This window comes from Dipodomys ordii, unplaced genomic scaffold (assembly GCF_000151885.1).
Source record: "Dipodomys ordii isolate 6190 unplaced genomic scaffold, Dord_2.0 Scaffold64, whole genome shotgun sequence".
NCBI classification, from domain to species: domain Eukaryota; kingdom Metazoa; phylum Chordata; class Mammalia; order Rodentia; family Heteromyidae; genus Dipodomys; species Dipodomys ordii.
Genome location: NW_012267280.1, coordinates 2,875,484 through 2,891,166, shown reverse-complemented (window position 1 = coordinate 2,891,166; position 15,683 = coordinate 2,875,484).

Below are 15,683 nucleotides of genomic sequence, written 5' to 3'. Positions count from 1 at the left end.
TGAGGGTCGTGGTTCAAAGCCAGCTGTGGCAAGAAAGTCCATGAGACTCTTATCTCCAATAAAAACCACCAGAAAACTGGAAGTGGCGATGTGGCTCAAGTAGTAGAGTGCTAGCCTGGAGCTGAAGAACTGAGGGACAGCGTCCATGCCCAGAGTTCAAGTCCTATGACCCATCAAAAAAACTGAATTTGATAGCACAGAACTGTGGCCCTTCCCTTATACCAGTGTGTAGTAAGCCCTAGAGGACTTGATCTGCCCAGCCTTCCCTCTTCCCTTCTTTGAATCCTTTCAAAGTCCGTTTGATGGGAATTTTTGGTTTATCTTTTGAGATGTCAATAAGTGCTTTTCAAGAGTTGTGGAGCCTGGAGCAGTGGCCAGGCTAGCTAGAACCTTCTAGAAGCCAGAAGAGAAAATGGGTCCTAGAGGCCTTGAATGACAAGAACATAGGACATTGCAAAAAAAAAAAAAAATCTATTTCTCTCTCCACCTTTTCAGAATGTTTTACTCCGCTTTTTCTGAAGTTACCTTTTGCTCTGTGTTTTGAAGTTGACTGAATACTGGCCTGGAGGAGGAGACTAAAAACAAGAGAAGACAAAGCCCTGGGGGTCCTGACACCTGCCCGAGGCCCTACCCAGCCCTGCTCACCAGCAAAGTGCTGGATTGGGAATGGGACAGCCCACCCCATGTTTGACGTGAAACGTTGCCCCACCCCTGAGCTGCTGGGGTTGAGTTCAGGGCCTCCAACTCACTCTGCACATGCTCTGCCATTGAGCTCCTGTCCTTTCTTGGTGGTTAACTGGAGATGGGCTGTCTTGGACTTTTCAGCCTGGGCAGCTCACCCAGATCTTCAGATAGTAGCCTCTTGAGTAGCAAAGCTTACATGACTGATCTGGCAACGGCGGTCCATTGGTTATGTCTGAAGTAGAGCTCATTTTAGTCTTGCTCTTGTGCTTCCCTGGGTCCCTGGGGATGACGGTGTGTACCCCTGCACCAGCCATTGTGCATCCCTGGTGGTGGGGATGACAGGTGCTCACTGCCACTCTCAGGCTGAGACCTGAGGATCGAAGTTCAAAGCCAGCCCAGGCAGGAAAGCGCATGAGACTCTTACCTCCACTGAACCGCAAAAAATGAAAGTGGAGCTGTGGCTCAAGTGGCAGAGTTCCAGCCTTGAATGAAAAACCTCAGGGGCAGCACTCATGCCCTGAGTTCAAGCCCTAACACCTGTATCCAAACCAAACTAAAAACACAAAAAACCCAATGGCTCATGCCTATAATCCTAGCTACTCATGAGGCTGATATCTGAGAATCATGATTCAAAGCCAGGCAGGGCAGGAAAGGCCATGAGACTCATACCTCCAATTAACACCAAAAAACCAGAAGTGGAGCTGTGGCTCAAGTGGTAGAATGCTAGCAGAAGAAGCTCAGACAGTGCCCAGACCCTGAGTTCCAGCCCCAGGACTGGTTACATGTCTGATAAAGAGCACATTTCTTTTAGGACAATGTTACCCCCTCTCTTCCCTCCCTTTCTCCCAGATTTCTCTCCCTTCTCCACCCACAAGTGATTTAGCTCATTTTCCACATAGTGTCCAGAGAGTACCACTGCTGCATTTGTTCACCCTTTGTCCCTTCATTTCTGTGCTCCCATACCTTCTCAAAGACAGATAAGTGAACAAACAAGACAAAAAGAAAACACAAAAACAGCAACAAAGAAAAAAAAATCTTGTTTCCATTTCCTGGAGTTCATTTTGATAAATATTATTTTGTATGATAATAAAATATATTTTTTTTATTTTTTTGGGGGGAGGGTCTAGTCATGAGGCCTGAACTCTGGGCCTGGGCGCTGTCCCTCAGCTCTTCAGCTCAAGGCTAGTGCTCTACCACTTGAGGCACAGCGCCACTTCCAGCTTTTTTCTTTTTGCTTATGTGGTGCTGAGGAATCAAACCCAGGGCCTCAGGCATGCAAGGCAAGCGCTCTACCACTGAGCCACCTTCTCAGCCCTAAAATATTATGTTACATGAGGAAAATATGTCTTGTTTGACACAATGAAGCCCCAGCTTGGGTGTCCAAGCTGACCATCACCATGCATACCACACATAGGAAGTGGGGGGACTCACAGCTGCACATCAAAAGCTCCCTCCGGATGAGTTGAACAGGGACACCCGAGCAAGACTCGCAGTGGTTTAAGACCACTGAGCAGAGCTCCATGTTCCCCTTGCAAAGTACATGCAAAATAGATGCCCCTCAGGATCACAGCAGGGGACCCCATGCTCTGGACACAGCCAGAGCAGCTTGACTGTGTGTGTGTGTGTGTGTGTGTGTGTGTGTGTGTGTGTGTACCAGTCCTAGGGCTTGAACTCAGAATGAGTGTTGTTCTTGACCTTTTTTGCTCAAGGTTAGTACTCTACCACTTGAGCCATAGCTCCACTTCTGGCTTTTTGGTGGTTAATTGAAGATAAGAGTCTCATGGAGCTGGGCGCCAGTGGCTCTTGCCTGTAATCCTAGCTACTTAGGATCTAGGATCACGGTTCAAAGCCAGCCCGGGCAGGAATGTCCATGAGACTCTTATCTCCAATTAACCACCAGAAAACTGAAGCGGTACTGTGGCTCAAGTGGTAGAGCACTTGTCCTGAGCTAAAGAGCTCAGGGACAGTGCCCAGGCCCTGAGTTCAAACCCCATGACCACCACCAACAACAACAAAAAGAGTCTCATGGATCTCAGCCTCCTGCATAGCTAGGGTTACAGTCATGAGCCACTGGAGCCCAGCAGTTTTGGCTTGAGATGAGCTTGTTTTCCTTCACGGGTCAAGAGTACCCATGAGTGCTACCATCTGAGGGCAGCTCTATGGCCTGGCAGCTTCTTCCCCATCCCTGGGCAGGGAGGGCAACGTGGTGACAGGGGACACCCAGCATCCTGGGCAGAGCCTGGGCCCCGCGTCCCGGGACTGTGGTCAGCGGTCCACGGTCCACGCACTGCTCCCGTGTGAGTTTGTTTTGTGAAAGTCTTGTGAACTGGGCATTCCCTGTTCTAATGTTACACGTTTTTTCCAATAGTAACCATGATTCCTTCCAGTTTGCCTAGAAAACACTTGTCACTATAAACCGTCCCACTCGGTGTGGTAATAAATACATTCTTTCCTCTTGGGGAAAAAAGGCACTTTCTCCTCCTGGGCCCAGGAGGGCTTGAAATCCTTCCTGGGGTGCCCTCTTGCTGCTCTGCCCTGAGCAGCTCCTTCCTGGGTCTTGTTATTTCAGGACAAATATGGTAAACTGTTTTCCCTCGGTTACTATAGAGAAGAGATTATTTGCCTTTCTTTCCAGGCTCCTGAAAATAATAGATTACATATTTGGGAGGTTCTTTTTTTTTTTTTTTTTTAGATCTGGTTAATATGAGATAGAGGGGGTTGCTTTGGGGATGACATTGTTTGGTTTGGGAGGTATTCTCCCTGTTGCCCAGCAACAGGCGCTTGGAAACGGGAGTGGACTGCGTTGTCCCTGGCAACCGTTGTTACTCAGCAAACAATGAGGGCCGGGCAAACAGCGCCAAGATTGCGGACTCCAGGTTTTAATTGCACATCTGCATACATTTTCTGTGATCAGATTATGAGTGAGTTTGAATGGCCTGGGCAGGTGGAGGAGTCCACTGGGGGTCCACACGCAAGACAGCTTGGGCTGGGGTGCCTGCTCACTCTGCACACACCCTGAAGGCACTGCCGAAATAAACCTGTGTCCATTGACTCAGCTCCACACCGCTCCCAAGGGGGGATTTATTTTCGTCTTAAGTGGAATTTCTTTCCTGATCTAATTCCTCGTGTTTATAAAGTCATTACTTGGCCAGCCCCCTGCTGTCCATCACTGATGAATCTGCAGTTTCTGCAGGGTTTTTCAGCACCCTGCCTCATTCTTTCTGTTCAAATACATGAGAAAGGCAGACCTGAATTGCTTGATAGTGGGGGTACATGTGTGTGTGTGCGCGCACGCGCACACACACACACACACACACACACACAGGACCTGAATCTAGCACCTTCTTTTTTTTTTTTTGGGTCCGGTTGTGGGGCCTGAACTCTGGGCCTGGGCACTGTCCCTCAGCTCTTCAGCTCAAGGCTCGCACTCTACCACTTGAGCCACAGCACCACTTTCATTTTGCTATGTGGTGCTGAGGAATTGATCCCAGGGCCTCTGGCATGCAAGGCAAGCGCTCTACCACTGAGCCACCTTCCCAGCCCTCTAGCACCTTCTTGTTCTGAGTCCCAGCTATTCCTGTTTGGCAGCTGAGACCTGCAATGAGTGGACTATGCATTTGAAAAGAAGATGTGTGTGTCCACTAACCAGGCAGTGCCCTGGCGTGGCCACTTAGCAGCCCCAGGTTGCTTCTTCCCACCCTTGGGCACCAGTTGTTTACCAGGCTGGTTACTTAGGTAAACATGTCCCAAAGATCCATTTGGGTGAGCTGACACCCTGCTTACCCTCGTCCCCCACGCCAGGGCTATAAATTGACAACTGTCCGCCTTGCAGCCTGGGTGGGGACTTCATCCTGCTGTCTTACCCCAAGTGCAGTCCCAGTAGTTGTCCCAGCAACCACAAGGTCGCCTTGACCCTAAACAGCCCTTGCCACAGGGCCACCTTAGCCTGTGCCTTCGCCTGGCAGCTCACTTTCCTCTTGGAGCTCGAGGCCCCAAGTGTGTGGCCCATTTGTGGCAAAGCAGCTGTTCAAATGACATCTTGGAAAGTGTTGAACACATGTCCCAGCTCCCTTTTGCAGCTCAGTTTATCACGGATGCTCCCTGTGTTATCTAGCAGATGAAAGGGAGGAGCCCTGGTATACAACACAAGTAAGAGCCAACAGCAGCCAGGGCTTTGGGGCGGAAGGGAGTCACCCCACCCACTTAAAGGCACCCCAGATTGAGTAAAACCCCAGGACTCATAGTGTAGCCTGTGACAGAAGTAGCTACAGAGTTGTGCTTAAAGATAATCCTTCCCAGAGCACTGCTCCTGTGCTCCCCAAAATTATGTTATGGCCAACTGTGGGCATAAGCATTCCCTCCCCCAGAAAACAAACAGCCTTCCTTGCTACTTTCCTTCTCAGTTGGTCTCTTGACACTTTACCCATGGGTGTACTCCATCCACTGCACACTTGGCATGGGCCAGGGTTATGGCCTCACCTGTCATGTGACTGATCTAGGCTTGAATTCTTTCTTTCTTTCTTCCTTCCTTCTTTCCTTTCTTCCTTTTTTTTGCCAGTCATGGGGCCTGAACTCTGGGCCTGGGCACTGTCCCTCATCTCTTCAGCTCAAGGCTAGCACTCTACCACTTGAACCACAGTGCCACTTCTGGCTTTTTCTGCTTATGTGGTGCTGAGGAATCGAACCCAGGGCCCCATGTATGCAAGGCAAGTGCTCTACCACTGAGCCACCTTCCCAGCCCTAGGCTTGATTTCTTTGTTGTGTTTTTGGCAGTATTGCAGTTTGAACTCAGGGCTTAGAGCTTTATTAAGCAGATGTTCTACCGCTTAAGCCATACCTCCAGACCTTTTTTTGCTTTAGTTATTTTTCCAAGAAACTCTTACATTACAGGCATGAGCCACCAGTACCTGGCTACTTTTAGTCTTTTGAGATCCTTCCACACTGGTTCCCACCAACAGTGTGTGAGCATCCTTTTCTCCAAATCACCACCAGCATTTGTTGTTGGTTTTCTGCATGGCTGGATGGTTTTGATTTTTGTTTCCTTTGTGGCTAAAAAGGTTCCACATTTGTATTTCTTTTTTTTGGGGGGGGAGGTCCAGTCGTGGGCCCTGAACTCTGGGCCTGGGCGCTGTCCCTCAGCTCTTCAGCTCAAGGCTAGTGCTCTACCACTTGAGCCACAGCGCCACCTCCAGCTTTTTTCTTTTTGCTTATGTGGTGCTGAGGAATTGAACCCAGGGCCTCAAGCATGCAAGGCAAGAGCTCTACCACTGAGCCACCTTCCCAGCCCCCCCACATTTGTATTTCTTCTGAGAACTGTTCTATTGGCTCACCTATTTATTAATTGGCTTATTTGTTCTCTAGCTATTTAGTTGTTTGTGCTCTTTGTATGTCTTGGATATGAATCCTTTACCTGATGAATAGCTGGGGAGATGTTTCATTCCATGGGGTGTATCTTGGTTCTGGAGATTGTTTTCTTGTGCTGTACAGAAACTTTTGAATTCCATGCAGTCCATTTGCTCTTATTTCTAGACAGCTGCTGCCGCCAATAATAAGGATAATGGGATATGGATGTAAAAGTAGGACTGGGTAGCAGAGGGGCATGCAGGGGGGAGGGTCAGGAGAGAATACTGAGGGTGGAGTGGAGGGAGGGTCATTCCGTGTATCTATATAGATAGGGGAGTACAGCCTAATGCAAAGGGGGAGGAGGGAGGGAAGGAAGGGGACACGTGGAGAGGTGAGCTGGTGCAGAGTTCACTGGGCATGCATGCAAACAGCACCGTGAATACCCCATACTGCAGATATATCTGAACTCAGAAATTGAAAAAAATAACAGCAGCCTTATAAAAGGTGAGATCAGGGAGCAAGCAGAGGGACCAGCATCGAAGCCAGGCCTACAAGTGACCTGAGTCACAGCCGAGTCGTGTGGTTGGTCGAGGATAGAGGTGGAGGCTGCCTGCTGCCCTGGTCCTGCTGGCGGGGAAAGGCTGGGGCACAGAGCTGGGCCTTGGCTCCTCCAAGGGGACTGGTCAGTCAGGAAGCTACCCAAGGGGACAGCCTATGATAGGAACGAGGAGTATGGCTTGCCAAATTGTGAAAGGTGGAGTGTAGTGGGGGGGGGGCTTCTGCCCCAAGGGGTCCTACCTGGTGTTGGGGGTAATTGCCCTGGTCAGAACTATGGGAGCTACTCTTGGCTTTAGGTGTAGGATAAGTGGCTTTGACCTGCACCTGCAAAGGACCAGAAGCCCTCACCCCAAATGTCTCAGGGCCCCACCTGAGCCAGACTCCCCAGGGCCCTCTGTTCAGGCGCTCTGCATGCATGGAGCTGTGCTCAGGTGTGTTTTGTTTTAAATGGGGGTGTGCTAGGCATTGCTATCTTCAAATCATGGGAAGGGAAGTTGGCTGGCAGAGGCTGGGAGCAGATTGCCACCCCAGGTGTAGGCAGGGGCTCCCCAAATCATTTCACAAGGATGGAATCAGGGGATACAAGGTCTGTCAGGTGGAAAGAGCAGGGCTGTGGCTCAGACCCCCAGCAATCCCAGGGGCTTATGGAGGGGGGGGGGTTGCAGAGTTAGTGGGCGAAGGATTCCCTTGGGATTTGTGGGATACCTCAGGGGCACCCAGGTCTGGGAATAGCAGGAGAGGGGCCTAGCTGGGTCATTTGAGGGTATAGTGACTGGTCACCACACCAAGAGGGACAGGGGACTAGGGGACCAGAAAGGGGCCACTGGAGGGGCCACCATGCACAGGTTTCTAACCACAACAGAGATCAAGTTCAGATGACCCGGAAGTGCCATGTGGAAACACAGGGTGAGCAGTGACCCAAGGATGGACAGAGAAGCCCTAGACGGGGGTGTGAAGAAGCTGGAGTAGCCCGGCCCAACTGTGGAGCAAATGGAGAAGACTTGGCATCTTGCAGAGGCCGGGTTGGCATGCCTGTGGACACTGTCCTGCTGAGTGATGGGTGCTCTCAAGGAGACAGATGGCTCTAGAATTTTCTAGAAGGGGGAAAACAGCCTTTTTTTTTTTGTAAATGTTTTGGGCTTTGGCTATCTCTGTTGCCTCTGGGCACCCCATACAGTGTGATCTGCAAGGGGGCTCTGGGGCGCTAGGAAGAGAGGGAGACATGGGGACCCGAGGTAGAGAGGAAGGAGGCGAGGAGGCAGAACGGAAGCCAAGAGGGGCACTGGAAAGCAGCGTGACAGCAGGAGGGATGCTGTGGAGGAAAGGCACTGTTTGGGGTTCCTCCCCCATGTGTAAGGATGAAGGTGTGCTGTGCAGCACGGGTTCCTCTTGTGGGGGGGTCGGGGTCTTCCTGCAGAAGAGTCTCTGCAGAGAGCCCCACCAGCTTCAGGGGGCTTGGCACCGTTCCACTCCTGTTCACAGCGTCAAGTGTGGTTGCTGGTGTGTGTGTGCATGTGAGCATGTACATGTGCATAGATGCACATTTGAGTGTCTACATGCCTGTGTGTGCATGCATGTGTATTTTCTGTTTGTGTGTACATGAACTTGCATGCACACTGTGTATACATTACATGTTTATGTGTGAGTGTACATGTGCATTGTGTGTGTGTTTGTATGGGTGTGAGCACACGTGCACTGTGGTTGTGGGTATGTGTGTGTCTCTGATATTTCTCCCTCTGCCTCTTTGGGGACAAAGTATGCTGGGGAATCAGCCTCCGGCATTGCTTCACCTGAGATGGGGAGCTGGAGGGCACCCCCAGTCCAGACAGAATTTATGCTTGTTGAAAACTAAGTTGCTTGAGTGCTAAGAAGAAGAACAAAAAGCTGATTCCTAGTTCAAAAAGAAATCATGTAAGCTGGGCCCTGGTGGCTCTTGCCTGTAATCCTAGCTACTCAAGAGGCAAGAAATGAATCACCAAAAAGCCAGAAATGGAGCTGTGGCTCAAGTAGTAGAGCACCAGCCTTGAGCAAAAAAGCTCAGAGACAATGTCCAGGCCTGGAGTTTAATCGCATGGCTTCAAGACAGGACCAGCAAGGGGCTGAGGGCTGGAAACCATTGAGTTGCCCTTCTTCCTGCCCTTGGCACTTCACAGGCGTTGTCCACCCTTCTCAGACACCACGTGTCCATTCACAATACTGGGCCATGCCAAGGCATTCTTGGCATGGAGTGGTGGAGGCCAGGGACACTGCTCAGCCCCCACAGTGCCCAGAACGCCACTCAGAAGATTAATCAGGCATATGGTATGGAGGCTACACCTTGCATTTGTAACCACGGCCAGGGAATGACCTGGCATTGAGGAGGTAGGATTCCACCTCCAGCCAAAGGAGACAGTCTCAGTCATGCACCCCAGGTCCTAAGCCAGCCCTCAGCCTGCAGGGTGCTGAGATAAGGACCCCACAGGACTTTCCTGGTCACCACCATGACCCTGTGACCAGCTCCATGTTCCCAGCCTGTTCCCTCTGTTCATAATAAACAGTGTGGTTAGGACAGGCGAGGCTCCCAGAGCAGAAGCTAGCCTGCCACCGGGGTGAGCTCCAGCCTCCTCATCCAGTGCTCTAAACACCCATGCCTCCTGCTGCGAGGGGCAGCCGGCAGCGCCGCCTGGCGGGCACAGGGCAGGATAGAAGAGAGACAGTAGTGAGTCAGGCAGGGCCAGGAACTGGGCCCAGAAGTGCTCCCTGCGGCTGCACTTCCTGTCCAGACCTTGCTGGTTGCCAGGCAACGGGAGTGTTTTCCTGAAAACAACGGGCTCTTCCCTTTGTGCCCTGGGCAGTCAGTCATTCCAGAGGCCCTAGCCCAGGCCCGCCCTTTGCTTCGCATTTGAAGCACGCACTAGAGACTCCAAGAGGTCAAGTTCAAGGTCAAATGCAGTTTCAAAGATTACAAAGGCTGGTGCAGCCTTGCTGTGGGAGTCCCGTGCTGATTCTGCATTTCCTGCTTTATTTCTGTCCACCCTCATCTCTGGCCAGACCACAATTCCAACACACTTCATTTATAAACAACACTCCTTGCTTGTGAGCAGGACCACCAGGCAGGAGACAGATTGTGTCCACAGCCCCTCTCCTTGTCATTGGCAGTCCTGGGGACCCTAGAGCCCAGCCGAGGGGATGCGGGGAGAGGGGGAGAGGGGAAATCACAAGGGTATGACTAAGCAGGCTCAGGTCCTGCCTATAAGCTCTATCTGTGGACAAGTTCAGGTTCAGGACTGAGACACATCTACACACTGATCCTCATCATTTCCGAACCCTCAGCATCACCAGCCTTGAGCTGTGGAGGCACAGTGAGCAGGGCTGTGTGCCCCAAAGCCCACCTAACAGAGCGACTGACAGGCAGGTGGGCGTAGACAGGTGGCCATGCTGGCAGAGAGGGGGTGGAGGGGCCGGCCGTGAAGAGCAGTGCGGTGAGTTTGCTTGGCTTTTTCTCACATACAGTTCCATACATGCACAAAGTGAACCCCCTGTGGCATGCCCTTGGTCCCCTCTCCCCACAATCCCCATCCTTCACTCTGGATTCTCAACAGGTTTTCAGTTGCTAAAATGTAGACACAGCAAATGTACAGATCACGGCTGGCTGGCTTTGACAAATGGTAGTCTGTGTGACCCACACCCTAGTATAAGAAGTGACCATCTCCCCAGAAAAGCGGCCCCCAGTGTGAAAGCTGTGTCAACCCTACATCTGCCCTCTGGATGGATGTGAGCTGTCACCGTGTGTCCTGCAGTGCCATCCCACCGCATGAATGAGCCGGTTCCCCACAGCCTGGTTTCTTTGTAGAGGGTTGACTTAGGGATTAAAGCGTATCTTGGGGTTATGCAGTCTAGACTCCTGCTCCGGAGGAGGGGCCTGTGCTGTTTCTACTTTGGGCTCTTGTGAACAGAACTTCCACACGCATGCCTGTGCCTGTCGGTGGGCAGCAAGTCCAGTCTCGTGGAGAGATTCCTGGGAGGGGAACTGGGGGCTAGGGTAGCATAGCTGTTCAGAAAACTGCTGGCCGGTTTCCGGAATGGCCCATTGGTTCACAGCCAGAGCCAGCGGGCAGGGCGGTGAAGGGCAACACCCCGACAACTAGGTGTTGGCAGGCTTACCCTGTGCAGGGGTGCGAGGCGTGTCTCCTGTCACAATTCCCATTTCCCTAGCGAGCAATGGGAGAGGGGCTGCTTCATGTGAGCAGGGGCGGGGCCAGGCTGCGAGGGGAGGGGCTCTGGGCAGGGGCGGGGCTAGTCTGTGTGAGGGGAGGGGCTTATATGAGCAGGGGGTGGAGTTAGCCTGTGCGAGGGGAGGGGCTCATGTGAGAAGAGGCAGGGCTAGTCCATGCGAGGGGAAGGGCTCATGTGAGCCAGGGGGTGGGACTAGTCTATGCGAGGGGAGGAGCTCATGTAAACCAGGGGGTGGGGCTAACCCATGCGAAGGGAGCGGCTTCTGTGGGCAGGGGCGGGGCTAGCCCATGCGAGGGGCGTGGCTCCTGTGGGCAGGGGCGGGCTTCTTGTGCTCTGCCGCATCCAGGTATGCTTCTTCTTCGTGGAATGCCTGTTGGCGCTTTCCACCCATTTTCTTATTAGGTTGTTTATCTTAGTAATTGTAGGCACAATTACACACTGTGGTAAGAGCCCTTTATAGGCTGCATGTTTTCCCAGACTGTGGCTCACCTGGCCATGATCTCCGAGTATCTTAACATGAGCAGCAGTTTTTATGATCACGGGTTGAAATGTTACTTTTCAAGTTTTTTTTCTTCTTTGTTTTAGGTCCAGGATTGAGACTTGAACTCTGTACCTGATGCTTTCATTCACTGGCTAGTGCCAATGGTTGAAGCCATGCCTCCAACCCCGTTTGGTTTTTTTTGTTGTTGTTGTTAAATTTCTTTATGCATTTCTTTGTGTCCTGTCTAGAAAACCCTTTGCTCACCCCCCCTTTTCCCCTCAGAAGTTTTTTTGTATAAGTGTGATGTGCAGTGCAGCCTGAGGTAGCGGTAAAGTTTATCACCAGCACTTTTGTGTGGAAGACTTCCCTTCTCTGGTTGCCTTGACTTCTTTGTCAAAATCCATTGAGGAAGAAAGAAGGGTTCATTAGAAGAAAAAAAGCGAACTGGCAAATTCAGTACAGGTTCTACTGGCTGTCCACTGCTAGATTTAACTATCCATGTTCCACTGGTGATTTTACATACATGCTCATCAGAGACATCATCTAAATACTTCCATGAAGGATCTTTATCAAACTTCTTCTCAGGGCTGGGAATGTGGGTTAGTGGTAGAGTGCTTGCCTAAACATGCATGAAGCCCTAGGTTTGATTCCTCAGAACCACATACACAGAAAAAGCCAGAAGGGGTGCTGTGGCTTAAGTAGTAGAGTGCTAGCCTTGAGGAAAAGCAGCTCAGGGACAGTGCCCAGGACCTGAGTCAAGCCCCAGGACTGGCAAAACAACCCCCCAAACAAACAAACAAACAAAAAACAACTTCTGTTTGGTATCTACCAAGTTCGAATACAAGTGGTTTCTTTTTCCATTTTCTTACAGAATTTGCTCGTTCCTTCTCAGTATTTGCTAACATTCACCAGTGAACTGTCTGCAGCCATAGTTTTCTTTGTAGCAAGTTTTCCAATAATTTAGTTAATTTTTGTTAAATATATAACATTCAGCTGAGCGCTGGTGTCTCATGCCTGTAATCCTAACTACTCAGGAGGCTGAGATCTGAGGATCATGGTTCAAAGCCAGCCCGGCAGGAAACTCTGTGAGACTCTTACCTCCAATAAAAAGAAAAAAAAAAAAAACAGGAGAAAACCAGAAATGGTTCTGTGGCTGAAGTGGTAGAGCTTTGAGCTGAAGAGTACAGGGAGAGTGCCCAGGCCCAGAGTTCAAGCCCCATGATTGACAAATAAAACAAAACAAAAAATATATCTGACATTCACATTTTCTTTTTCATTTTTTGAATATTGGAATATGTTGTGTTTTTGTTTTTTATTTTTTTGTCGGTTGTGGGGCTTGAATTCTGGGCCTGGGCACTGTCCCTCAGCTCTTTAGCTCAAAGCAAACACTCTACCACTTGAGCCACAGTGCCATTTCTGGTTTTCTAGTGGTTAATTTCACATAAGAGTCTCATGGACTTTCCTTGGGCCAGCTTTGAACCTCAGTCTGCAGATCTCAGCCTCTTGAGTAGCTAGGATTACAGGCATGAGCCACCAACGCCTGGCTTATATTGTGTTTTTATAAAAAGGACTCATAAGTTGGTGCAGTGAGTCGTGCCTGTAATCCCAGCTACTCAGGAGGTGAAAATTGGGAGGATTGAAGTTTGTGGCAAAAAGTGAGACCCCCCACTCAATAAAAAGCAGGACATTGCCAGGTGCCAGTGACTCATGCCTGTAATCCTAGCTATTCAGGAGGCTGAGATCTGAGGATCTCGGTTCAATGCCAGCCTGGGGAGGAAAGCCTGTGAGACTCTGATTTCCAATAAACCACCAGATAACCGGAAGTGGCACTATAGCTCAAGTGGTAGAGCGCTCACCTTGAGCTGAAGAGCTGAGGGACAGTGCCCAGGCCCTGGACTAGCCTTGAACTGCCATCTTCCTATCTCCGCCTCCTAAGTAGCTGGGATTACAGATGTGAGCTTTCATAGATTTAAAATTTCCCAAATCTTTGCCATTTTCTATCTTAATAATGTGCTATTTATTCCATTGTAGTTAAAACACAGATGTACCCTATATGGCTCCACTCTTTTGAGATGTACTGAGACTTGCTATCTAGAATTTCTATTTAGTGATTTTTGTTTTTGTTTTTTTTTGTTTTGTTTTGTTTTTTTTCCTCTTTGGTGATACCAAGGTGTGAACCCAGAGTGCTTTAGGCAGGTGCTCCAGCCCCGGAGCCACGCCCTCAGCTGGTTCTTTTGAAGTTTGTTGCTTGCTAGAGATTCTTCTGTGTTCATTCCTCTTACACAGATTCCTTTCCCTTGCTCCTGTGTGCCCCCTGCTGGTGACGATGCCTATCTTGCTCTTGAGCAGAGGTTGCCTTTTGCTGCTCCTTCTGGCAGTTGGTGGCGAGACTGATTTTGAAACTCACATGTGGCGGGCAGCTCTCCCCTTCCCCGTCCCTACCTAGCTTCCCAGCCCATTCCCATTTCCATTCTCCATCCTTGAGCCGCTGGCTTCCCCTACACTTCTGCTCTCTCCTCCCAGCTGTGTGCTTTAGCCAGTTGGCAAAGATTATTATGGACTCTGTAGGCAGATGTGGGGCTCACCCCTTGTAGATGTCTTTCTCTTCCAGGGATCCCCAGCACCCTGATCTCTGTCCCCTGACAGCTCAGGGCCCCAGGCTGCTCTGTGTCCATTGGGTCATGCTCCTGGCAGAAGGCCACAAAATCACTGCCCCCTAGAGGACTCAGGGATGGTACTTGTCACTGGACCAAGATTCTCAGTGATCCATTCCCCCATGATTGGCAGTGATCCCCTGTGATCTCCCGCAGTGATCCATTCTCCCATGATGCCCTGTAGTGATCTATCCCCCCATGATCCATAGTGATCCCCCGCAGTGATTCCCCAGGGCCCTGAACTGGGGAGCAGGCATCTCCCCTAGGACTTGGGCTGGAGCTGCATCATTCCCACATGCAGCACAGGACCTGGCGTCTGTCAGGCCGGCTTCCCCTGCGCTCTGTGGACTTTCAGGACTCCACAGGTATCTGACTATCTGACCATCAGATGCTTGCTTTTGCTCCTTGGAGCCACGCCTCCATTCCCCTCTGTAGTCCTGGTCCAGTGAAGCTATTTCCCACACACACACACCACCATGCACTAGACTGCAGCAAGGGCTGCAAGACCCCACCAGGTTGGACCCGGGTGTGGGGGAGAAGAGGAGGGAGGGAGAGGGGGCCCTGGCCCCTGGCAGGGCAGGGGGTGGGGGGGAGGGGGAGGGAGATCCCAGCATGAGAGAGTGGGTGCCGCCACCACCACGGCGTAGCTCTAGTGCCATCTAGCGGCAGGAACTGCGTGGAGCACACAGTGGAAGGTGCAGCTTGGGCAGAACAAGTCAGGGGACATGTCCACCACACCTTCAACACACCCCCTTTCTGATCTCCTTGGGAAAATTAGTATTTGCCCTCCTAGCAGCTTCACTTCAGGTTAAGAAGAAAAAGAAGGGTTGGGAATGTGGCCTAGTGGTAGAGTGCTTGCCTAGCATGCATGAAGCCCCGGGTTCGATTTCTCAGCACCACATACACAGAAAAAGCCAGAAGGGCGCTGTGGCTCAAGTAGTAGAGTGCTAGCCTTGAGCAAAAGCAGCTCAGGGACAGCACCCAGGCCTTGAGTTCAAGCCCCAGAACTGGCAAAAAAAAAAATAGAAAAAAGGCTTTTGCTAGGCACTGCTGGCTCATGCCTGTTATCACAGCTACTTTAGGAGGCTAAGAATGGGAGGATTGCAGTTTGAAACCAGCCAGGACAGAAAAGCTCACAAAACTCCTTCTCAACCTATAGCTGTGTCCAGTGGTGCACCCCTGGCACCCCGGCTATGGGAGAAGCTACGATTGGGAGGATCCCACCCTGGGGACAGCACAGAGCTAGGACCAGGATACATGATCACAAAGACCACAGGCCTGGCCACAAAGCTGCCTCTCCCTTAGGTCTCCCGCAACCCCATCATCCTCCTGCATCTGCATCTCCAGGCTTCCTGCCTCTGGTGGCTTTTTAATATAGGATTTTTTTTCTTTTCTCCAAGTACTGAGCTTTGAACTCAGAACCCCAGCTTGCTTGTTCCACTGGCCCTCTACCACTTGAGCTACGCTTCCAGCCTAGCTTTTTGCTAGTTCATTGGAAATAGGTGAGGAAGGGGTGTCTCATGGACTTCTCTATTTGGAGAGGCTTTGGACCACAGCCCTCAGATCTCAGCCTCTTGGCTGACTTGGATTACAGGTGTGAGCCCAACTTGGTCTAGAACAATTAACTTTATTTGAGAGGTGTCTGTTCCTACAGCAGAGAAATCCACATTCGTCCTGTCATGGGACTACAGATTTCTTTTTTTTTTTTGCCAGTCATGGTGCCTGAACTCTGGGCCTGGGCGCTGTCC